Raw genomic sequence first — 520 nt, forward strand, 5'->3', positions numbered from 1 at the left:
AATGACATATATATATATATATATATATATATATATATATATATATATATATATATATATATATATATATATATATATATGCAATATGACATTAAACTGGAAATCTAAGTTACCCAATGAATTCTGTATAAAATGATTTAGAAAATGTCATATCTAATCTAGTCATCATCGTCAACTGTGATTGCTCCACCCTGCCTAGCGCTGAGAAGAGCAACAAATACCACGTGAATAAGGTGCTCTAAGCGCATTCATGTGCCGTTTCAGCCATAGACATAATACATACTATTTACACCGGTATTTATTATATCTATGGTTTCAGCCACCGGTCTAGACGATCGTTTGTACCTGTCTAACTAATGACACTTAAGTTTAACAGCCATTTAACCGAAATACACAGTGAATTCGTCTCTCAAAACGCCAGGGCACCAACGCGCTGCCCAGCTTGTTTCTCTTCAGTCAGACTCAGGACAGGAGGGGCGTAGGAAGGGAACGCTTTGTAAGTGAACGCCACGCTGCGTTC

This window comes from Scardinius erythrophthalmus (genome assembly GCF_964197995.2).
Source record: "Scardinius erythrophthalmus genome assembly, chromosome: 15".
Classification (NCBI taxonomy): domain Eukaryota; kingdom Metazoa; phylum Chordata; class Actinopteri; order Cypriniformes; family Leuciscidae; genus Scardinius; species Scardinius erythrophthalmus.